Genomic DNA, 25,313 nt, shown 5'->3' with positions numbered 1-25,313 from the left:
GTTCACAGACTGTCTGCCAGCCTTTGAACTATTTATTACCAGTCCACAAGGATATGTGGAGCTTGTGCAAGAATGCAAATCAGCTAAAGCATGAGCACACTATTTAATTTGGCTGATTTTTTTTTTTTTTTTTTTTGTAGAAGACTTGATTAAAGAAGTAGTGAATTTAATTTACACTCATGTACAAGGTCCTTATTTGGTCTCAGGTGGGCACTTTGAGTAGCACTTCTCTAAGATCTTTCCTAGTTCTTAATTCTGTGACTGAATACTTAATATAAATTTGTTTTAAATTTACTGATTTAAACTGTGATTGAAATATTATTTAAGATGATAATGAACAGAAGACTATTGCTTAGCTAGTGGAGATGACAAAGTTTGAAAGGTTAAAAATGTGTGACCATTTTTTAAAGAACACATGAGAAAGTTTAGGTGTTGGTTGGAAATGGCAACCCACTCCAGTATTCTTACTTGGAAAATCCCATGGACAGAGGAGCCTGGTAGGCAACAGTCCATGGGGTCGCAAAGAGTCCGACACGACTGAGCAACTTCACTTTCACTTTCTTTTACTTTTCTTCTAAGATGGAAAATGTTCCACTGTACCACCATGATATTATAATTCCAATATTTTATGGCATACTTAACTGCTTCAATGCACCATTTTTCTTTCATGGTTACAAGAGATAATTGAATTACACATGGTTAATTATTAAAAATGATTGCAAAGCAGTTTTAAAATGTAAAAAGTCCTATTTAAATAAGACTTCAGTAATGATAGCTGGAGAAAATTAAGAAAATAATTGCTCTTAAATGTATTAGTTAATCAGTAAACATTGTTCTGCAAATAGCTCATACCAAAAGATTTGTTCATGAGTGAACTGAGAGTATCAGGCTTATGAGAAATTTTTCAGTATCATAAACATTTAAATTGATTATATGATATAGAAGCTTATAAATTTATAAACTTTGTTTTTGAAGATAGCATTATAAACAGTATTGGATGAAAATTAATCTTTTTTGAAATAACAGTGCTATATAAGTTCTCTTTCCCAGCCCTGCATAATTTTATATGTTAAAAGTCAAAAATGGGCTTGAATATTAAAATGCTAATTTAATTGAAGGTCTAATTTTAACTGCTAACTTTTAAGACAGTGTTAAGACATCTTTATGTTATTGATAAATTTGAGGCTTTTTTGTTATTTTGATCCTTTTATAGATTATTATAACAAATTATTTTATCTTGGAGCAGATAGTCATAGATTATTCTATATTGGCAGTGACAGCTTTTTAGTGGCAGAGGTTAATTTCCAAAGTAATCAGTATTCTCTTTATTCATGGTCCTGCTTACTATTTATCTAGTCCGAGTTCTTATTTTTAATAAAAAATGCATTTGGCTTTTCTTTTCCTTTTATTGCCTTTTTTTTTTCAATTATTTTGACAGTGAAAGTAGTCCCAATAACAGATATTCTTGGCCTAAAAAGCTATGAAATGTATATATGAAAGACCAGTATAATTAAGCTTTGAATAGGCTCCAGATTAACTCCCACAGATTTTCTGGATGAACAGCTGGTTCAATTTGACCATCTGTGATTACTGCCCTTTATAAAAATAATTTCCTTCCTTTCATCTGACTCATTCTCAATCTTTGCTTTTTTTCTAATTCATTTAATGTGTTGTAAACCCAGTCTTCTAATCATGATGAGCCTCTGGGTTGAAAAATAATGATAAATGCCATTATTTAAATGTTTTAATAAATTGTGGAAGCTGAGATTATATATATTTTTGAATTATTATGGACATTTACAAGATATACATAATAGTAAGATGAATCCCTATACCACTAAGCTATCGCAGCTAATCAGCTCACACAGAATCTTGCTTTATCTGTACTTCCCCCACTGTAGCATATCTCAGACGTCATATCATTTTATCCATAAATATTCCTCTGATGACTGATACATAATTGGTGAACTAGAATGGATGAAGTCCAAAAACCCTGTTGGGTACTCAGAAGTAATAGGTAATAAAGAATCTTTGCTAGAAGGGAATATGAGTTTTCTGCTGGAGTTCCAAGACTGTCACACAGTTACTACTCAGACTCTTCAGTATGAGAATGAAATGCCCTCCCAGTAGCTCCATAGTAGAACTCTGAACTTATCTTCTTTCTCTGACTCTTCAATGCTAATTTTAATTTAAAATGGTTAATTTTTTAGTTTGTATAATGCCATTATTGTACTCTGTTGAGTGGACTTACAATTCCTTATAATGAATGGCAATATTCAGTGCCACAGTGAGCAATTACGAGCTTAAGTATAACAAAGAAGTGGAAAAGTGGTTTATCAGTTGAGACACAGTAGCTGAACAGATTGTTTTACCTGTCTAGTGAGTGAAGTGAATTCACTCAGTCGTGTCCAACTCTTTGCAACCCCGTGGACTGTAGCCTACCAGGCTCCTCTGTCCGTGGGATTTTCCAGGCATGAATACTGAGTCTAGTGAGTAGTATTTGGCAAATATAAAAGGATTAGCTTTCAAAGATAAAGAGGTAGTTCTTAATCTTGATCAAAGTAAAAATTGAGTAGACCACCTGTCCTTTAATTTGTTTGAAAGTATTGAAACAAAAATTGAATTTATGGTAATAACAGCTTAATGCAATACCAGTGAAGGTCATAGTAAGTTATGCCATGATAAATGAAAATGTAGATTCTTTATATTGCAAATGTTAGTATTACAGGAAAATAGCCAATATACTTAATATACTGAGAGATGAATTATTCAGGAGCAGTTATGCATTTTTTTATACATCTACTGTGTATCCATCATTGCTTATAGACACCTTATAAGCTGTACATTTCATAATAACCTTGCAAGTTTGCTGCTGCTTGTATTTTACAGGTGAGGAGTATGAGTATGACCCTGTTACTCAATTAATACTTTTTGTGTAAATCTTCATCTTCCCACAGGATGTAAAATTCAACTTCCAGTACTGTTGTAAAACAGATTGTTCAGGAAAGTGAATATCTTACATTTTTAGCACAGTTGGTTTAATTGGGAAGATAAGAAATACCATTCACAATATAGTTGAGATTTGAGATGGGCTTTGAAGGATCAGTAGGTTTCTAATACCTGTCAGAGGGAGGATATTCCAAGTGGAGTGAATACTGAGCAAAGGCCCAAAGATGTGAAAACATAGACTAGGTGATGGAGACTGAATACTTTGGCTGGAAGATTTATTTAGGGAAGAAGTGGGAGATAATACAGGGATGAAGTACTTAGATATTTAATTTTTGGGGGGGAATTTTATTTTTAATTCAGTTGATGAACTGACTGTAAAATTATCTTAGATTGTTTAATCTTGAATATTTGTATTGCAAACTCCTTGAAAACAAATCTTATTTGTAGAATGAGTGAGTGAATGAATGAATGCTGACCTATAGTTTTTAAGGAAAACCTTGGATATATTTAATATGTGTTTTAAACCACAGTGAAGTATGTGATTTTTGAGAGATTTTTATCTGAATGGTTAAATTGAAAGGTTTTGATTTTAAACAGATAAGCTCCAGTTATCTAGAAAATTCACTTATATATGTCACTTCATTTCCCAACAATATTTGTTAAATGAAGTGTTACTCATTTTGGTAATTGAAATGTTTTTCCTGTTCCAGTGAAATGAATAATATAAATGTATTTGTTTCCCTTATTGTCTAATTTAATCACATTCATGGATACACTGACATTTTCTTTATGAGCTCCAAACTTTTGCTTTTTTGTCATTTGAATGTGCTCATTTTCTAGTTGTAAAAGAGGTACCTGAATGTTTGCTAATTATATTATATTGTGATTTGTAAATGTCTTGGAGATAGTTCTCCTTTGCTTCAAAATGAAAAATATCTCCCTGTGGTGTGCAGTAACCATTGAAGATTGCTAAGTTGGTTTGAGTTGGGTAACTGTTATAGTTACTCACTGTATCTTGCTTTTGAAAAATGCAAGTTAAAATGTAATCTATTCTTTCCATTTATTCTGCATGTTTGTATGAATAAATGTGGTCCAATAAATAAGTTGTCTTCAGTATTTTTCTCTTAACATTTTAGAAATTAAAAGAATATAGAAAAGTACAAAGAAGGAGATAAATCACTGCTGTGAGAATTATCAAATATTAACAGGCATATTTACTTCCAGACTTTTAGATATAGCTACATTTTAAAAAATATTTATTAAAATATAGGTAATTTCAAATAAAGCTAAAGTTTATTTTGACACCATCCCAATTCTCATCTATTTCTCTTTTGTGTGCGTGCTAAGTCGCTTCAGTCATATCTGACTCTTTGCAACCCAATGCACTGTAGCCGCCAGGCTCCTCTGTCCATGGCATTCTCCAGGCAAGAATTCTGAATTGGGTTGCCATGCCCTCCTCCAGGGAATCTTCCCGACCCAGGAGTTGAACTTGCGTCTCTTACATCTCCTGCATTGGCAGGCGGGTTCTTTACCACTAGTGCCTCCTGGGAAGCATTTCTCTTACAGAACTAACATAACTATTATATATGGGATGTATATTCATCTAGTATATTTTGGTAAATATTTTTATTCATATGTATGTAACCATAGAAAAAATAGTTTTATTTATTTATTTGCAGAGATGTTTATCATAGTGTATTGTGATTCTATAGTTTGTATTTTTCACTCAGTAGTTTTAACATCTAGCCACGTTCATATTTCTAAATCTAGTTTTTTTAACTGCTGCTACTGCTGCTGCTAAGTCGCTTCAGTCGTGTCCAACTCTGTGCGACCCCATAGACCGCAGCCCACAAGGCCCCGCTGTCCCTGGGATTCTCCAGGCAAGAACACTGGAGTGGGTTGCCATTTCCTCCTCCAATGCATGAAAGTGAAAAGTGAAAGTGAAGTCGCTCAGTCGTGTCCAACTCTTAGCGACCCCATGGACAGCAGCCTACCAGGCTCCTCCGTCCATGGGATTTTCCAGGCAAGAGTACTGGAGTGAGGAGCCATACTGTGTAGCATATATGCACTTATTTATTCTGCTAATGGACTTTTAGCTTCTATCCAATTTTTTTAAACAAATTATAAGCAGTTGTCAACATTATGATTCATGTTTCTTTGTACACACAAGCAAACGCTTTTCTAGTAGGTACCTAGAAATAAAATTGCTTGGCATAGGGCTTACATTGTTATTTTGCCAAATTGCCCTCAGAGAGATACTACCAGTTTTTACTCACAACATATTATGTGTCTTTGTGTGTATGTGTGTAATTTTTATTTTTAGTAAAATAGAGAGCCTACCGTCTGTATTCTTTTTGTGGGTTCTTTTCTCATTTAACATTTTATTGGGAGCTTCTTTCTTGGTCAGTATTCTATTCACTCATCTATTAGAATTTGATTTGGGATATTTTTATGGGAGAAGAGTGCAATGAAAAACTTTATAGAATTAGTGATCAATGTATTTTAACCAATGGAATTTTACCTATTAATAGCCATAGACTTAACTATACTCCCTCATAATACTGCAGTTTAAAAACTGTGAAATTATGTTTGCTTAGGTCATGATCATCCATTTGATCAAGATGGCTTTGGTCTCTTCTTTGAAAATATGCTGTGTCCTTAACACTCAGCGGTTATCTCATAATGAGTCTTTTACTACTAAGAAAAATAGTGAAATGTATCAATGAATGTACAGATGAGCAAAGTCCATCACTATCAATGAAATAATTATTTTCAGTGTAATGAAATATTTGACAGTTCATGTGTTTTATTTTGAGTTTGGGGTCCCATCCTGGAAACTCAACATAAATGTATGTAATTTATTTACTCTTATATATTATTCTGACATCTACCATTAGGGTTACTGTCATGACAATATTTTGAAATTAAATGTCAAGTGAAAACAAGTTCGATAAAAGTAATTGAAAGTTAGAAGGTGGCAGCTAAGATTATTGTACTGACATATTCTGAAAGTTCAGTTCAGCCTTTCAGTCTTGTCTGACTCTTTGCAACCACATGGACTACAGCTCACCAGACTTCCCTGTCCATCACCAACTCCCGGGGCTTGCTCAGACTCATATCCATTGAATCGGTGATGCCATCCAACCATCTCATCCTCTGTCGTCCCTTTCTTCTCCTACCTTCAATCTTTCCCGGCATCAGGGTCTTTTCTAATGAGTCAGTTCTTCGCTTCAGGTAGCCAAAGTGTTGAAGCTTCAGCTTCAACATCAGAATATTCCAATGCATATTCAGGACTGATTTCCTTTAGGATGGATTGGTTTGATCTCCTTGCAGTCCAAGGGACTCTCAAGAGTCTTCCTAACACCACAGTTCAAAAGCATCAATTCTTCGGTGCTCAGCTTTCTTTATGGTCCAACTCTCACATTCATACATGACTACTGGAAAAACCATACCTTTGACTCGACGGACCTTTGTTGGCAAAGTAATGTCTCTGCTTTTTAATATGCTGTCTAGGTTGGTCGTAACTTTCCTTCCAAGGAGTAAGCGTCTTTTAATTTCATGGCCGTAGTCACCATCTGCAGTGATTTTGGATCCCAAGAAAATAAAATTTGTCACTGTTTCCATTGTTTCCACCTCTATTTGCACGAAGTGATGGGACTGGATGCCATGATCTTAGTTTTCTGAATGTTGAGTTTTAAACCAACTTTTTCACTCTCCTCTTTCACTTTGATCAAGAGGCTCTTTAGTTCCTCTTTGCTTTCTGCCGTAGGGTGGTGTCATCTGCATATCTGAGGTTATTGATATTTCTCCCAGCAATCTTGATTCTAGCTTGTGCTTCATCCAGCCTGGCATTTTGCATGATGTACTCTGCATATAAGTTAAATAAGCAGGATGACAATATACAGCTTTGACATACTCCTTTCCCAAATTAGAACCAGTCCATTGTTCCATGTCCAGTTCTAACTATTGCTTCTTGACCTACATATGAATTTCTCAGGAGGCAGGACAGGTGGTCTGGTATTCCCATCTCTTGAAGAATTTTCCACAGTTTGTTGTGATCCACACAGTCAAAGGCTTTGGCATAGGCAATAAAGCAGAACTAGATTTTTTTCTGGAACTTTCTTGCTTTTTCAGTGATCTAACGGATGGTGACAATTTGACCTCTGGTTCCTCTGCCTTTTCTAAATCCAGCTTGAACATCTGGAAGTTCTCAGTTCATGTACTGTTGAAGCCTGCTTGAAGAATTATGACCATTACTTTGCTAGCATGTGAGATGAATGCAATTGTGTGGTAGTTTGAACATTCTTTGGCATTGCCTTTCTTTGGGATTGGAATGAAAACTGACCTTTTCCAGTCCTGTGGCCACTGCTGAGTTTTCCAAATTTGCTGACATATTGAGTGCAGCACTTTAACAGCATCATCTTTTAGGATTGCAACTCAGCAGTGAGTTGCAATTTTGGAGTTCTCGCAGGAGAAGATAAGCACACATCCTTCCACTCCGCCATCTTGTGCTCACTTCATGTTCTGGAACATCTGGTAAAAATTAGGGCTAGAAAAGGTCATAGAGATTATCTAACCCTAACCCTCCATTTTATAGATAAGGAAAAATTCTGTTGAAAGGTGTCAGCGAAACATGTTGGGAAAAAAAGTCTCAATAAAGACTTTAGTGCTCATTATTGTTCTTAAGCATCTGAAAAATTCCATAACTTAATGTACCAGTTGTTATTAGAATATTTTTTATGGCCAAAGAAAAGAGACCAGCTAAATGTTCATCATTAAGATTGATTGAATAAATTATGTTATGTCTACACTGAAATGCCTTGCTGCTTAAAATAAAAAAAAGGAACAAGGAAGATCTCTATGTGGGAAAATCTTTAAGATATATTTACATTTAAAAGAAACAAAGGCAAGGTATATATTCTAATATTGGTGTCAAAGAGAGGTATTTAGTTGTTTTAGCTTGTATATGCATAAAATGATCTCTGAAAGGGTAACAAATAATAGTGGTTACATATTGTGAAGGGTGGAAATTGGGTGGATGGATACAGGACCTCTTGAGACTTTTTGTTGCACAGTCTTTTGAAAAATACTTATTTATGTTTGAATCACTTGAATATATTGCTTTTTTCCTTTCCTAGTAGTGTATAAATTTAACATAATTCCAGTTACATACAGTTGTAAATTGTTTTTAATTTTCTGATGGAAAGAATATTTGGTAAAAATAACCATGAACCTTTTTTTAACCCTCATGGCAAAAAAGTGTACAGTATATTATTGTTAATTATAATTGTTAACTATAAGCATAATTTTACACCTGATCTCTCCTAGGACTTTTTTTTCAATCTTGTATAAGTGAAATAAGACTTACTGAACAGCGGCTCCCCATTTCCTCTTCCTCGAATTCCCTGGCAACCACCATTCTCTTTTCCTTTCTACCAGTTTGACTACTTTAGATACCTCATGTGAGTGGAATCATGTAGTGTTTGTCCTTTTGTGACTGTTTGTCCTTTATTTTATTTAGTGTAAATCCTCCAGGTTCATCCATGTTGTCACACATGACAGGATTTCCTTTTTTCATGGCTAAATAGTCTTCCTGTGTGGGTGGGTTTTGGTGCGTGCTTATCACACAAAATCTGTTTTTCTGTCTTTGGACATTCAGGTTGTTTCTGCCTCTTGGGCATTGTGAATCATGTTGCAGTGATCATGGGAGTACAGATGTCTTTTTTTCCATCCTGATTTCAATTCCTTTGGATAAATACCCAGAAATGGGGTTGGTGGAACATACAGTGTTTCCGTATTTCTCGAGCAACCTCAATACTGTTTTCCATAAATGGCTACATCACCAACAGAGCACAAGAGTTCCATTTTCTCCACATCTTCATCAACACTTACTATTTTCTAGATTTTTTTTTCTTCATAATGTTTGTTCTATCAGGTGTGGACACCTCATTGTGGCTTTGACTTCCTTTTCCCTCATGAATAATGTTGAATGTCTTTTCCTATACCTGTTGGTAATTTGTATGTCTTTTTTGGAAAAATGTGTACTCAAGTCCTTTGCCCATTTTGTATTTTTGGTGTTGAGTTATAGGAGTTCCTTATAAATTATGGGTAATAATTCTTTATCAGATATATGGTTTGCAGATACTTCCCCCTATTCTATGTCATTTTCCTTTGCTGTGTGGAAGCTTTTTAGTTTGATGTCGTCCTGCTTGTCTCTTTCTGTTTTTGGTGCCTGTGCTTTTGCTATTATATACAAGAAGTCATTGCCAAGACCTATGTTTTTTTCCTAGGAGTTTTATGCTTTTAATTCTTATGTTGAAGTCTCTAATCCATTTTGAGTTGCTATTTCTTTTTATAGCACTTATTTTAAAAATAGGCATGGAAAGTCCATTTTCTTTTTATTCTTTTAATATTTTGGGGTAGTTAGATTTTTAGCTATGCTAAATAGAGAGGAAGTGCTCTCTTGCATTGCCCACTAAACACATAAGACTTTTTCTTTCAAAACAAATTAACTTCCTGATAAAGAGAGTTTGTATACTATTTAGTTTTGCTGGAGTATCAAGATGGCAAATATATTGAAATTATGTATTTATGTAGTCAGCACTGCATAGATTCAAATGGGCTATATTTTATAATACCGTATGTTTGGTAATATGTTAAATAAAATACTGTGTAAAAAGTATATGATTAATAGGAATTTCCTTCCCAGATTTTTTTTTTTAAAGCTTAATGCCACATGAAAAATTAAATGACTACATGTTTGCTAAAAGCAAGTCCAAAATGTGCTGTCTTTATGGTGGCCATTTAAACTGAAGGTGAAGGAATTCCTTGGTGGCCAAAAAAAAAACAAAAAATTGAAGGTTAAGAGGAATCATGTTATTATTTTATTCTCCTCCTCCCCGCCCCCCTTCAAGATTAAATTTTGCCCATGGAATAGCAGACCTGTTTTGTATAAGGGTATGCATGTAACCAATTTTTCCATATAGAAAACAGTTCCATTAATTATGTCATCAACTCAAAATATGCTAAAAGAGAAAGAAGTCATATGAGAAAGGCAATATCTTCATGATAATTTAAGTACCGTTTTGTGGAGAAACAGGCTGATGGTAAGGGATAATAACCTAGATCTGTATCCTTAGAATTAATTCTATTTCCCATTGATGATTCTGCGTAGAAAGCAAGAAATTCTGAAAATCTGAGAACTCTTATTGAACTGTTAAGGTTAGCCTTGTATATAGTCTATGTGGTTAATTTATAGGTGACTCTAAGTTAAACCATTAATTTGAACCATTTTATGAGATCAAATAAAAGTGCTTAAATGACTGATTTAATCAACAAAATTTTTATTCTAAATTTATTATATTGAGATTCATTTTTTTTTCTCCTATTCAAAGAACCAACTAACAGCAATTTGGTGTTTACTATATCCTAAAGTAGTCAGATGTATAACTAAATAAATACATCTTCTGTGTTGTTAGTCTGTATCCTGCTTTGTGTGTGATCACTTGGAACCAAAATGATATCCTTCTCATTGAAAAAAGTGGATGTGTATGTTTATATGCATAAAAACCGCTTTTAAAATAGGGTGTTGCGAAATGTATCAGGTCTTTGTTTCTATATATCAGCTTTAGTATCTATCAACAAATGTGTATATATAGCCACAAAATGCATGAATGAAATATATTTCTTTAAATTTTAGCTGGTGACTATATTTGTACTACAATACATTCTGTGAGAATAAAGTTCTTTGGATTCCAAAAGTAATATTTATTTTAGAAAACTTGGAAATAGCTGAAAAGCACCCTTGTATTTTTAAATCTTAGAGCAACTTAGGTAAAATGCTTTAAAATTTTTGTAGCACCTTTGAAAATTGGGCTTAGAAGAGATCTTTGGTAAACAATCAATAGGCAAAAACACTCGGCAGGAGAAGTGGTATTAATAGCACTATTCAGTCATATAATTTTGAAATGTGGCATACTTTTGTTATATGCAACTAGAACTAAGAAAATAAAGAGCAGTTAAAGTCATTGCCCACGTTTTTGGACATTACAGCTCTACTTGTTCTTAGCTTTCTAGTTGACAACATTATCATTGCTGTCATCTTTATTGTATTTATTTTATTGATTCCCTAGAATGCAAACTTAGAAAAGCAGGAGCTAGATACCAGGCATGAAATTTCAGAATATACTTCTGTCTTACAGAAGCAAGAAATGTTTTTGAAGCTGCATCTAAAAATCTCCACATAGGTAATTGTTTTTACTGTTCTCCTTTGAAATGGGAAATACTTTGATAATTGTCAAAGGTTGTTATTTGTTTTTTGTTTTTTTTTGAATTTACAAATATATTATTAAACATGGATAGTTATTTAACACAAAGAAGACATAGCTCTGTTTCTTAAACCAAATATTAAGCTAGTCTTTTTTTTTTAATTTTATTTTATTTTTAAACTTTACAATATTGTATTAGTTTTGCCAAATATCGAAATGAATCCGCCACAGGTATACCTGTGTTCCCCATCGTGAACCCTCCTCCCTCCTCCCTCCCCATTCCCTCCCTCTGGGTCGTCCCAGTGCACCAGCCCCAAGCATCCAGTATCATGCATCGAACCTGGACTGGCGACTCGTTTCATACATGATATTATACACGTTTCAATGCCATTCTCCCAAATCTCCCCGCCCTCTCCCTCTCCCACAGAGTCCATAAGACTGAGTAGCAGCAATCTTTTGGCTGTCTTAGTCTCTCTGAGAAGCTATTTGTATAGATTTGAATAAGCTGAGGTAATAAATCAGAATAAAGAGAAATAACAGGTCAGGTCAGGCCTTTTTTTTTAAGGAAACAATTATTTATTGCCTATGGCGTCTTCATCAGGAATCCAATTTGTAGCTCTCCTTAATCCATATTGTCTTTGATTCCTGTTGTTCAACTCAAGAAGGGAAATGAGTGACTTTCTTTGTCCCTCAGTACAGATAGACATCAATATGTATATCCTTGGTGTGTTTACTTTTCAAAGCCTGTACCAGCTGCAACTGTTCCAAATAAAAGTTTTCAATAATAGGGGAAAATTATCATGTTTGTAAAGTTAAGGAAAAAAAGGCAATATATGAAAGTGTTCATGTTATGATCACTGTTTAAAAAGTATGGAAAAAAGACAGTAAAGAAATGTTTGCAGATATTCATAGGGTTACATTTGGATGGTGAGATTATATGTTATTTTTCCTCTTCTTTCTGATGCTATAAATCTGTCTTTTCCAAGAGTTTGTTAGCTTTTCCATTAAATAAAAGTGAATTCAAAAGGCCCTAGGGGAACCCTTCTTATTCAATAAGATTAAGCCCCTATTTTCTGTTTGATGCATGTGAGAATTGTACCTTAATTATTTTAAGTCAAAATATATGTGTGCATTTGTTTAAATATGGTCTACTTATAAGAGTTTTAGAAAGCACATCTGCAATAATTTATATCCACTTTGGGCTTCTATAAAATGTAGTAAAGAAAATTAAGATGTTTGCAATCTAGATCTCTAGATTTTTTTCTTCAAGTCTTTTGTGTTGTCTTGTACATATCTGATCTAAGAGCAATTTCTGCTGGGTCTTCCCAGTCTTCCAGCTTGATTTTTACAAAAGCAGCAACTCACTCGTTTTTTGCATGCATGTATCATTGATTTATGCAATTACACTATTAAATATAACTGGTGTAAAATAATTTGGGAACAAACAGTTGACTGAAAGGTGAACTTTATGAAACTAACACCTTTGTTGTTCATTACTCTATATTATATTAATGTTATACAGTATATATTCATTGTGGGGGAGGTAGACAAGGTCTGGCTTTTTTAACTTAGTGTGATGACATTGAGATTTATACATGGTGTATATATATGAATAAGTCTTTCCTTTTTATTGAGAAGTAAACCATTGTATGAATACACCTCCATTTGTTTAGTCATTTACTTCCTGATGGACATATTGGTGTTTCCCATAAAGGTGAATGTTTGGACATGACTTAAATGAATATATATGTTGTTATTTATTTTCCTTGGGTAAATACCTAGGCGTGGAATGACTAGGTTTTATTGTTAGATGTATGTTTAGCTTTTTAAAAAACTGTCAAACTTTTCTGGAGTGGTGGTCCTCTTTTGTATTCCCACCAGCAGTTCATAAGCATTCCAGTTTCTACACGTTCTTGTGAAGATGTGGTATCATCAGTTTCTAATTTTTGCCATTCTATATGTGTGGTATGTCATTGTGCTTTTAATAATTTTCCATAATGACGAGGAATTTCGAACATCTTTTCGCATTGTTATCTGCATTCTGCAGTTCTTCTTTGAGGAAGTGTACAAGTCTTTTATCCATTAAAAAATTACATTGGTTGTTTTCTATATATACTAGATGCAAGGCTTTTCTTTGCTATATGTTTTGTAAATACGATCTCCCATTCTGTGGCTTTCCTTCTGATTTTTGTGCCTTTTAATTTCAGTGAAGTTGAGTATATTGATTTTTGCTTTTATAGTTCTTGTGTTTTTTTTTTGGTCAAACCCAAGATTGCTAGGATTATGTTTCCCTTAGAAGTTTTATTATTTTAGTTCCTACATTTGGGTATGATCCATTTTGAATTCCTTCTTGAGTATGATATAAGGTAAGATGGAAGGTTCCTTTTAATTTTTTTAAATATATGGCTATCAAGCTATTCTGATACCTTTTTTGAAAAAAATGATAGGCTCTATTAAATTGTCACACTAAATAACTTTGTCAAAAATCAATTGAGCATATATGTGTGGTTATATTTCTGGATTTACTATTCTGTTTTGATTTCAGTGTTTGTCTTTACACCAGCATCATACCATTTTGATTACTGTAACTTGATAATAAGTCTTGAGATAAAGTAGTAGAAATCCTCCAGTTCTGTTCTTTAGTAAAATTGTTTTGGCTATTTTAGATCCTTTGCATTTGTATAAAGATTATAGAATTATACCAGATATATATACCAAAAAAGCCTGCTAGGTTTTGATTGGAATTTTATGACGTCTATATGTACATTTGGGGAGAATTGCCTCTTAACAGTCTTTCACCTGTGAACATGATATACTTTTCTATTTAGGTCTTATTTACTTTTTTTTCTCAGCACTGTTGTATAATTTTTACTGTAGAGGTCTTGCATATCTTTTTGAGAATTTGTCCTTGTTAAAATACTGTTTCAAGTGGTCTTTAAATTTTCTAAAATTTCTGATTAGTATATAGAAATAAGTTAATTTGTGTATACTGATTTTTTTATTCTGCAGTCTTGCTAAACTCAAATAACTCTAGTAGGTTTTCTGTACACTTTGTAGGGGTTTCTACACAGACAAGCATGCTGTGATAAAAGACAGCTTTACTTCTTGCTCCCTAATCTGTGTGCCTTATTAATTACTTTTTCTTTCCTTACTGAATTGGCTAAAGTTTGTAGGCCAGTGTTGCACAAAAGAGGTGAGAGGAGACATTTTTGCCTTATTTCCATTCTTAGGGGAAAACATATAGATAGTCTTTCCATAAAGAATGATGTTGGCTGTGGATTTTTTAAAGATACTGTATTATCATTTTGAGGAAGTTTTCTCCTATTCCTAGTTTGCTGAGATTTTTATCATGAATGGGTATTGGATTTTGTTGAACATTTTCTTTGTATATATTAAGGTGGTTTTTCTTTTTTTAGCTTGTTAATATGGTGAATTTCATTGTCTTTTGAATGTTAAACCAACCATATGTTTCTGAGATAAACTATATGGATGATAATTACCTTTCTATATATTATATTCACCTCTCTAAATATTGTTAACTTTTGCCTCTGTGTTCATAAGGGATTTGATCCCTACTGTTGTAATATCTGTCTCATTTTGCTATCAGAGTAAGGCTGGCTGCATAGAATGGGTTCGGAAGTGTTCTCTTCAGTTTTCTTTGAGTGTGTGTGGACTGGTATTTTTCTTTAATGTCTGATAAAATTTTCTAGTGAAGCCACCTGGGCCTATTGTTTTTTCTGTGGGAAGCCTTTTTTACTTTGTTTTGTGGGAGGGTTTTTATCTTCAAATTTAATTTCTTTAGTATATAGAAGGTTATTCAGTTTAGTTATCTATTCTTGAGTGAGCTTTGTTAGTTTTTGATTTTCAAGGGATTTGGCCATTTCTTCTAAGTTGTCGAGTATATTGGCATAGAATTGTTATATAATATACCCCCATTTTCTGTAGCACCTTCCCCTTTTTCCTGATATTCATAATTGGGTCTTTTCTGGTTTTTTTTTTTTTTTGTATTTAGCTATCAGATCAGGTCAGTCGCTCAGTCGTGTCTGACTCTTTGCGACCCCATGAATCACAGCACGCCAGGCCTCCCTGTCCTGTATTTAGCTATAGGTTTATCAATTTTTACTGTATTTGCTCAAACAACCAGCTTTGGTTTTATTGATTTTTCTCTGTGTTGTTTTTATGTTTTCTATTTCAGGGATTTCTGCTTTTGTTTACTCTTCTATTTTCTTAGGGTGAGGCCTAATCCATTGATACTGACCTTCTATTCTAATATAATCATATCATAGTATTAGTTTTTCTCTAAGTACTGCTTTAGTTATGTCTTACAAATTTTGGTGTATTTCATGTTTATTAGGTTCAGAATGCTTTTCTAATTTCCTTTTAGATTTTTCCTTTGTCCTGTAGGTGGTTGTTGTTTAGTCGCCCAGTCGTGTCCGGCTCTGCATCCCATGGACTGCCGCATGCCAGGACTCCCTGTCCCTAACTGTCTCCTGGAATTTGCCCAAGTTCATGTTCATTGCATCGGTAATGCTGTCCAGCAATCTTATCCTCTGACACCCATCCTCTGACACCCTCTTCTCCTCCTGCCCTCAATCTTTCCCAGCATCAGGGGCTTTTCCAATGAGTCAGTCATCTGTTCCCATCAGGTGACCAAAATGCTGGAGTTTCAGCTTTGGCATCAGTCCTTCCAGTGAATATTCAGGGTTGATCTACCTTAAGATTGACTAATTTGATCTCCTTGCTGTCCAAGGAACTTTCAGGAGTCTTTATGGATCACTGCCTTGTGGCAAAGAGGCTTGCATAATGCAGTGAAGCTCTGAACTATGCTGTGCAGGGCCATCCAAGATGGATGGGTCATAGCAGAGAGTTCTGACAAATGTGAAGGCAAACTACCCCAATATACTTGCCCGAACCTCATGAACTGTGTAAAAGGTCCTGAGGATTACTTGAAGCGTATTATTTAGTCCAAATGTTTGTGGGCTTTTAAAATGTCTTTTCTGTTATTGATCGTTTAATTCTGGAGTAATCAGGGAGGATACTTTGTATGATTTGAATCTTTCACATATATTAAGTATTGTTTATGATTCATAAACTCGCACTTGAAAAGAATGTACATCAGTCTTCTCTATTGTTCTATAAAGGCCAGTTGACCCAAATTAATTGATAGTATTGTTCAAGTTTTCTGTATCTTTACTGATTTTTGACTATGTATTCAATTAGTTATTGAGAGAATAATGGTGATATCACTGATTGTACCTATGGATTTGTCTGTTTTGAGTTTTTTGTGTGGTTTGAAATTCTCTTATAGCTGCACAAATATTTAAGATTGTTATTCTGTTGACCTCTTTATTATTATGAAATAATCTTTTTTATTCCTAGAAATATTTTTTCTCTGAAATCCATTTAGTGTTTAATATGGTCAGTCCAGTTTTCTTTTGAATTTTGTTAACATGATATATTTTCCCCCATTTTTTAAGTTCATTTATTTCTTTCATCTTAAAATGAATTTTTTGTAGGCAGGATATAGTTGAATCATACTTTTTCTATCCAGTCTGAAAATCTCTGTCTTTTCATTGGGGTGTATAGGTCATTTACCCTTAATGTGCAAATATTAATTTTTGTAGTTATAAATAAGGGTTTAAGAACTATAATTATCACATCTTATAATGTAGCATTGTTCCTAAATTTTAATTTTCCTTAAACTACCTTGTTTTTAGACTCATTATTTCCAGTTTATGTTAGGCCACCCCCTGCCCCTCTGCCAAAAAAAAAGCCAAAATGGAGAAACTAACTGGAACTCAGTAAGAAATACAGTGGCCTCCAAAAATGAGAAATGATGCTATGGGGAATTCGTCCATAATATCTTAGTTATGTATGAAATGGAGAATGATACCTATAGAGTCATAAACCAGAGTTAACAAAAATGTATTAACTAGGTTCCAGTGTTGTTCTAGGATACCTTGTAATGTCTGCAGTTGCTTTAGCTTTCAGGTCATTGAGACTCATTTCACCCTGGGAGCTTTTTAAAAATATTTATTCCTAGTACTTTCCCAGACATGCAGAATCTATTATGCCCTGGATTCTGTTTAAGATAAGATAACTCTCCTTATGACTTTTGGCTTCATCTAGGCTTGAAAATTATTTACCGTGTTATTTAACTCCTTTAATCTTCAGGTTCCCTGCTCCTTATCCTCTCTCACATAGTCTTGACACCATTAAAGGAAAAAAAAACTCTGAGGATAAGATTTGACAGACCTAGAATATCAAACCTATAGGAAAAAGTGTGATATGTATGGAGCTTCAGCTTTGATCATGCTGTGTGTAACATTGATTGCTATGTTAGTAGGGTTCAAATCATCATATCACATTCTCACTTCTTTTAAAAAGTAGTTCTTTCTTAGATTGCTTAGTGAAGAACTCTTATCTTCTGTATCCATTAATTTAATAATACATGACACCACCCTTATGGCAGAAAGTGAAGAGGGACTAAAAAGCCTCTTGATGAAAGTGAAAGGGGAGAGTGAAAAAGTTGGCTTAAAGCTCAACATTTAGAAAACGAAGATAATGGCATTTGGTCCCATCACATCATGGGAAATAGATGGGGAAGCAGTGGAAACAGTGCCAGACTTTATTTTTGGGGGCTCCAAAATCACTGCAGATGGTGATTGCAGCCATGAAATTAAAAGACGCTTACTCCTTGGAAGGAAAGTTATGTCCAACCTACATAGCATATTTAAAAGCAGAGACATTACTTTGCCAACAAAGGTCTGTCTAATCAAGGCTATGGTTTTTCCAGTAGTCATGTATGGATGTGAGAGTTGGACTGTGAAGAAAGCTGAGCACCGAAGAATTGATGCTTTTGAACTGTGGTGTTGGAGAAGACTCTTGAGAGTCCCTTGGACTGCAAAGAGATCCAACCAGTCCATTCTAAAGGAGATCAGTCCTGGGTGTTCTTTGGAAGGAATGATGCTAAAGCTGAAACTCCAGTCCTTTGGCCACCTCATGCAAAGAGTTGACTCATTGGAAAAGACTCTGATGCTGGGAGGGATTGGGGGCAGGAGGAGAAGGGGACAACAGAGGATGAGATGGCTGGGTGGCATCACCGACTCAATGGATATGAGTTTGAGTGAACTCCGGGAGTTGGTGATGGACAGGGAGGCCTGGCAATTCATGGGGTTGCAAAGAGTCAGACACAACTGAGCAACTGAACTGAACTGATATTGTTTTCATTAAGCAAATTTATGTAATATCTATTCTATTCTGGGTAATGGTCATCACCATTCTTTTCCAGAAAGAAGGTAGCTTTTATGAAAAAGCTCTTCGAAGGAGATGGGACACCCACCCATCCCAGCAGAACCAATGCCATGAGTTAAAGGGTAAAACATGTCCTGACTAGAACACTCTCACAACTAGTTTTACCAGGAAATTGAGTAGCATTATTTTCTACATATTTAAACTACTTAAAATTACTGTAAATTCCAAATTACTAGGGATACTAATTAATTAGTCACATAGAAAAAAGACTGTTATCTCCACCTATCTTGTTAATAAACCAGTAGAAATATTCTCTAGAGTATTCATTCTCAAAGTATTCCTGGACCATCATGTCAGCATCACCTGGGAACTTGATAGAAAATTATTGGACCCTGAATTAACAACTGTAGATGGTGGGGAATCTGGAATCTGCATTTTAACAAACCCTGCAAGTCATCCTGATGCATGCTCAAATTGAAAACCACTGCTCTGAATATGATATATATCAAGCTCCAGTGAAATAATGGCAGGTTTTCAGCATCACTAATTCTCATTTTCAAACAGCTGCTGCGTAGGTTTTAGCTAATGATCTCCAAGCCCAGCTGGAGTTGATGCCTAGTTACTCCATATTCTTTTTACTTACTAGTCAATGGAGCACCAGGTGCAGCTGTTGAAGTGTGAAAATAATTCAGCTTTGTAGACAATATTGGCATTTCTTTCTTGATTTTGAAAATGCTTTCATCTTTTTGGTATGGTGTTTATTTCAACAGTCAAAGCACATCTATTTTAATAGCAGTTTGAACCTCTGCTAGAAGTTTGAGGAGGTCTCTGAATCTTCCTGCCAGTTTAATATCAAAATTAATATCTTAGTTGAACTACAAAGCTTACAAAGTAAATTTGCTTGAAGGAAAACAACTGATAATACTTGTTGCCCAGTAGAAAATTTGAGAAAACTTGTATTTGTCACTATGAGCTTCCCAATACTGAGTATTTTGATGAGATTGAGGGGGGAGTTGTATAATTAGACATATGACCTTTGGTGGATCTGTGTAACTCCATAAACCAGTATTTTTTAAGTGATGGTACAAGGTAGATCAATATACTGTGTATAGAAAGTTTACTAACATGGGTTATCACTTTACAACTAGCCTTTGAGAAGTAACACTTGTTCAGTTTTAGTGTAGTGTCAAACAATTATCAGAAAATATTATTAAAATAATCCTTTTCCAACTATTGTGCACGTGTGCTCAGTCATGCGTGACTCTTTGCAGCCCCATGGACTGTAGCCCTGGGGCTCCTTTGTCCACGGGGTTTTCCAGGCAAAAAGACTGGATCTGGTTTCCTTCTCCATTTTCCAGCTGTGGATCTGTACAAAATCTGTGTGTCTGATTGCTTCATAGACTCCAACCCAAATACTATGTGGTAATATTTTCAATGGAAAAGCAGTTATGAGAATCCAGTTATCTTCCATTGTTAGACATATAAAAATAAATGCAAAAATGTTAAAAAGTCACTCTAAGTTTTTACTAAATTTCGTCTTTTGGAAAATGGTATTTTCACAGAATTGTCATTTTTGCTAACATGCTTTATTATCATTTTTAAATTAATAAATATTTTTAAGTTTTATAGTTTTCATTTCTCATATGATATTGGTAGATCTAACCTATACTGATGAAAACTCTTTGGAGTCCCTAATTTTTAAGTGTATAAAGAGAGGTTCTCAGCTTAATGAGTTTGAGAATTGTTGACTTTCAAGTTACAGTTCATATCCCAGTATGGTGATTAAGACACTGTGTTTTGGCCTCTGCCCACTGTCTCCTTGGAGAAGGAAATGGCAACCCACTCCAGTATTCTTGCCTGGAGAATCCCATGGACGGAAGAGCCTGGGGGGCTACAGTCCACGGGGTCACAAAGAGTCGGACATGACTGAGCGACTTGACTCACTCACTCGTCTGCCTCGTGTTTTACTTTGTCCCTACCCATTCTTTCATATTGTAAACTTATCAAGAACCACTTTTAGGATCTGAATGCATCATGCAGTATTATACCTCCAAGGGTTTTGCTCAAGTTTTTCTCTCTGCCTAGAATGCCTTTCTTTTTCTACTCAGGAGGTACTTTTCTTTCTCAGTCTTCTTTGTGAATCCTTTCTTAAGCATCCCATTTATGGGATCCCCATTGCATCTTATAAAATTTTATTATAATGCCATGCCACCAAATTCTCTAGGATTAGGCTTATCTCCAGGACCAGATGAATTATAAATTAATAGATTCTTAGTAAATATTAATGGAATTAGTTAATGAGTCTAGTGTGAGGAACTAGGTTATAAATTATCACAGTATTCTCATTACTTGAAGCATAAAGTACAGTATCAATCTTCTCATTATCTGAATTTTTGCCATAATCATAAGAGGTACATACTTAGTCTTTCTCAAGGTAGACATGAGTTTGAGCAAACTCTGGGAGATGGTGAAGGACAGGGAAGCCTGGCATGCTGCAGTCCATAGAGTTGCAGAGTCGGACACGATTGAACAAGACTGAATAAGACAGAATTATGGAAAGAGTGTGTCAGCATTCCTCTCCTTCTTCTTAGTTAATTGTCACCAGCCTGCTTCTATCTTTATTTTTGCTCTTTCCTACCTACCTTGTTAGAGGCTCAGTGGAGAGAATCCTTCAAAAGAATCTGTATGCTAGCAGGCAGGCTTCCCCAGTGGGCTCAGTGGGTAAAGAATTTGCCTGTAATGTGGGAGGCATCAGAGACGTGGGTTGGATTCCTGGGTCAGGAGTATCCAACAGAGAAAGAAATGGCAACCCGCTGTAGTATTCTTGCCTGAAAAATCCCATAGACAGAGGAGCCAGTGGTCTATAGTCTGGGGGATCGGAAAGAGTGAGACATGACTGAGCAACTAAGCACAGGTATTTACCTAGTGGTAACCGATGCCAGATGTCCTATGGTTTCTGCTCTCATCAGTGCAGAAATCCTGTCTACATCTTTTGGTGGGTCCTCGTGAAGCACCTCTGGGGCTTTTCCTCGAGGCTCGATAAAGAATCTGCCTGTAATGTTGGAGACCTGGGTTCGATTCTTAGGTGGGGAAGATCCCCTGGAGAAGGGCTTGGCTACCTACTCCAGTATTCTTGCCTGGAGAATCCCTTGAACAGAGGAGCCTGGTACGTTACAGTCCATGGGGTCACAAAGGGTCGGACCCGAGTGCGTGACTAAGACACATGAAGCCTCTAGATGAGTACCTCTGGAGATTGATAGCTTACCTCCCCCTAAACTGCACATATCTTTTCTTTGCACTGCTAGTTATTTAAAAAGCTCATTCCGTCTTGAGACATAGTCTATCTTGTCTTCTAGAGTGATTCTAAAGAAAGGATGCCTCCTTTTCATAATAACTTTTCAAATATTTCAAGATAACTTTAGTACATTTATGGAATTTCTCCTCTCTACTTAAGTGTACTGGGTGTTTTAAAAGCAGTTTTTTGTGTGGCATGGGTTATCTAGCTCTTTTCCATCCTGAACGTACTCTATTCTTTGTGTATGCCTGAAATGATACATAATGGTACATGTGTGACATAGATTTCCTAGGAACAGTGCCTTCCTGTGGTTTAAGACAGTAATGACTACATTTTGGTTAGGCTTTGGTATCAGATTGAAGTTTTGGGTTCTGACTCTGTTCCTCAAAACTCTTAACTAATCTGACACTCCATTTCCATATTATTACCTTATAAGTAATAGGCATAGGGTTACTTTAAGAATTAAATGAAGAGATACATGTTTAAACACACAGCAGCATTGCTTCTGGCCCATAATAAAGGCTCAGTAAGTGGAACAATTGTTACTTTGATAATTATATGCTTTCCAGTATAGCCTAAAATTGTCATTTTTTTTTAGGTGTTTTTTTTTAGCTGTTTTACACTAATGTTGTTAAATAATTTTTAATTGGAGCATAATTGCTGTACAGTGCTGTGTTGATTTCTGCCATACAACAGTTACATTGCCGACAAAGGTCCCTCTAGTCAAAGCTATGGTTTTTCCAGTAGTCACGTATGGATGTGAGAGTTGGACCGGAAAGAAAGCTGAGCACTGAAGAATTGATGCTTTTGAACTGTGGTGTTAGAGAAGACTTGAGAGCCCCTTTGACTGCAGGAAGATCAAATCAGTCAATCCTAAAGGAAAGCAATCCTGAATATTCATTGGAAGGACTGATGCTGAAGCTGAAACTCATACTTTGGCCACCTGATGTGAAGAACTGACTCCTTGGAGAAGACCCTGATGCTGGGGAAAATTGAAAGCAGGAGGAGAAGGGGATGACAAAGGATGAGATAATTGGATGGCATCACCGCTCCATGGACATGAATTTGAGCAGGCTCTGGGAGTTGGTGATAGACAGGGAAGCCTGGTGTGCTACAGTTCATGGGTCACAAAGAGTTAGATGCGACTGGACTGAACTGAATACAACAGTATGGATCAGCCAGTGTACATATGTCCCCTTTCTCTTGAACCTCCCTCCCACCCCCTCCCACCCCTCTAGGTTGTCACAGAACACTGTTGGTTAAATAATTTTATAATCAAATTTTACTAGTGTGTTACTTGTCAACTTAGTCACTCTGCAGGCCTTTATGGCTTCCCAAAGGATCCATCTCTATATTTTGAAACCCAGTATCTTTTCAAAGCTCAGCTTATCCAGTGTATCTTTCTCCGTAAGTTTTTTACCCCAATTCTTGATTTCAGAATTAGTTTGTTCTCTGTTATGGCATTTATTTGACTTTGTATAAGATGTAAATTTAAAATAAGAATAGATTACTTGAGAAGTGTATAAAAAGGTATGAGGCATGTTTGAGATGTCTTGGTAAAACTTGAGAAAAGGGAAAAGAATATTGGTTGGAATCCCCATTTCCTATCAGAATATTCATTTCAAGTGATTGAAATATGTACAGAATGAAGTCAGCTCACCCATGATTTTTAACTATAATATTCTATATTTTGAAAATGGGTACTTGCAAAAAAAGTAGTACTTTTATATAATATCCTGCTGTATTTAATTATACAACCCTACTCCTTCCTCTTATGAAATTAGATTAAATCTCAGATGACAAGTATAATGTGGAGCACAGGCTCTAGAGTCAGATTGACCTGAAACCATATCCTTACATTGGCTTCCCTGGTGGCTCAGATGGTAAAAAATCTGCCTGCAGTGTAGGAGACCTGGGTTCGATCCCTGGATTGGAAAGATCCCCTGGAAGAGGGAACGGCTACCCACTCCAGTATTCTGGCCTGAGCACTACAAATAGTTGGACATGACAGAGTGACTTTCAACACACATAGGATAGTATCTTAAGGAGACAAACTAGCTACTTACTGCTTTAGTATTTTGGGCTTCCCTGGTGGCTCAGACAGTAAAGCATCTGCCTGCAATGCAGGAGATTGGGTTTGATTCCTGGGTCGGGAAGATCCCCTGGAGAAGGAAATGGTAATCCACTCCAGCACTCTTGCCTGGAAAATCCCATGGACAGAGGAGCCTGATAGGTTACAGTCCACGGGGTCGCAAAGAGTCGGACACGACTGAGAAACTTCACTTTCACTTTTCACTTGATCAATTAACTTCTTTGAGAATCAGTTTCCTCATCTAGATGAGAATAATAATATTGCCTCTTAGGGTTGTTTTAAGAATCAAAACTTGAGATAATGCATATAAAACACTTAACACAGAGTATGTGTGTAAAGAATGATACATTTAAGACACATAGTGAGAATTCAGTGTTGGCTATTAACAATATTATATTTCATATAGGTGATTAATGCATTTTTCAGATTGGTAATATAAAGGAAGGTTGTTATAAGAATTTCACATTTTAATATTTGTGTAATAACTGTAAAAAACCAGCCAATATAAATATAATACATAGTCCTTTAACTTAAATCTTAGCAATAAAAAAATAATTATATTGGTAGTTACCAGATTGTTGGGATATTGATCAGCTACTTCAATGTTCTTACCTAATAGATCCTCTTAAGAACATTAACCAATAAGTTTTTAGTCATAATTCATTAGTGAGATGAAATTTGGGAAGAAAATTTAATTTTTATTTTGTAATATATTTTCATTAATCTTAAGCATCAATATATAATTAATGCACAAACATAATAAATATGTAAGCCATGTATTTACAAGGGTCTAGAAGAGCCCCTGTATATAGGGACACAGGTCTTTTACCCCTTATATATGTTTATTCGTAGGTATTTTATTCTTTTCAATGTAATTGTAAATAGGATTGTTTCTTTAAGTTTTCTTTCTGATAGTTCGTTGGTAGGGTATGGAAGTGCAACTGATTTCTATATATTAATTTTGTATTCTGCAACTTTACCAGATTGATTGATGAACTCAAGTAGTTTTCTTTAGGGTTTTCTATGTATAGTATTATATGTCATCTGCAGTCAGTGACAGTCTTACTTTTCAATTTAGATTCCTTTTATTTTTCTTGTCTGATTGCTATGGCTATGGCTAGGATTTCTAATACTATGTTGAATAAAAGTGGGGAGAGTGGGCATCCTTGTATTGTTCCTAATGTTAGAAAAAATACTTTCAACTTTTCACTGTTGAGTATGATGTTAGCTCTGGGCTTATCATGCTACTGCTGCTAAGTCACTTCAGTCGTGCCAGAATCTGTGTGACCCCATAGACGGCAGCCCACCAGGCTCCCCCATCCCTGGGATTCTCCAGGCAAGAACACTGGAGTAGGTTGCCATTTCATGTATGGCCTTTATTATGTTGAGGTATATTCTCTATGCCCACTTTCTGGAGAGTGGTTTTTTTGTTTTTGTTTTTCTAAAATCATAAACG

The 25,313-nt window shown here is 35.3% G+C and overlaps 1 protein-coding gene across 4 annotated transcripts in view; it reads left to right on the top strand.

Moving 5' to 3' along the window:
* The window catches only part of HS2ST1 (heparan sulfate 2-O-sulfotransferase 1), a 188,537-nt gene that overhangs the window by 108,967 nt on the left and 54,257 nt on the right, over positions 1-25,313 (top strand). Inside the window, exon 1 of one of the 4 annotated variants that reach the window (XM_070786169.1) lies at positions 3,994-11,195. The exons of the other annotated variants lie outside the window; for them this stretch is intronic. The gene's annotated coding sequence lies outside the window, so the exon portion shown is untranslated. Of the gene's footprint in view, positions 1-3,993; positions 11,196-25,313 lie in introns of those variants that run through there. 4 annotated transcript variants of the gene reach the window in all.

This window comes from Bos indicus, chromosome 3 (genome assembly GCF_029378745.1).
Source record: "Bos indicus isolate NIAB-ARS_2022 breed Sahiwal x Tharparkar chromosome 3, NIAB-ARS_B.indTharparkar_mat_pri_1.0, whole genome shotgun sequence".
In the NCBI taxonomy this organism is placed as follows: domain Eukaryota; kingdom Metazoa; phylum Chordata; class Mammalia; order Artiodactyla; family Bovidae; genus Bos; species Bos indicus.
This window is presented reverse-complemented; position numbering and strand designations above follow the sequence as displayed.